A 441-nucleotide genomic window follows, 5' to 3' on the forward strand; every position below is an offset into this window, starting at 1 on the left:
GTTCTAGTTCTGTTCTAGTTCTGTTCTAGTTCTGTTCTAGTTCTGTTCTAGTTCTGTTCTAGTTCAGTTCTAGTTATGTTCTAGTTCTGTTCTAGTTCTGTTCTAGTTATGTTTTAGTCCTGTTCTAGTTGTGTTCTAGTTGTGTTCTAGTTGAGTTCTAGTTGTGTTCTAGTTGAGTTCTAGTTGTGTTCTAGTTGTATTCTAGTTCTGTTCTATTTCTGTTTTAGTTGTGTTCTAGTTCTGTTCTAGTTCTGATCTAGTTCTGTTCTAGTTCTGTTCTACTTCTGCTCTAGTTCTATAGTCGAGTCTTTAAGGTAACCAAATAAATGTTGAAGAGTAATCACTATTGTAGCATATATAGTGTAGTTTATTTCACATTCTACTTGTATCCATCGATTTGCATTTCCATATTTGTTTTCTTTTGCAATTTTCTGTTTAACT

The sequence above is a fragment of the Lucilia cuprina genome, chromosome 5 (genome assembly GCF_022045245.1).
Source record: "Lucilia cuprina isolate Lc7/37 chromosome 5, ASM2204524v1, whole genome shotgun sequence".
Classification (NCBI taxonomy): Eukaryota; Metazoa; Arthropoda; class Insecta; order Diptera; family Calliphoridae; genus Lucilia; species Lucilia cuprina.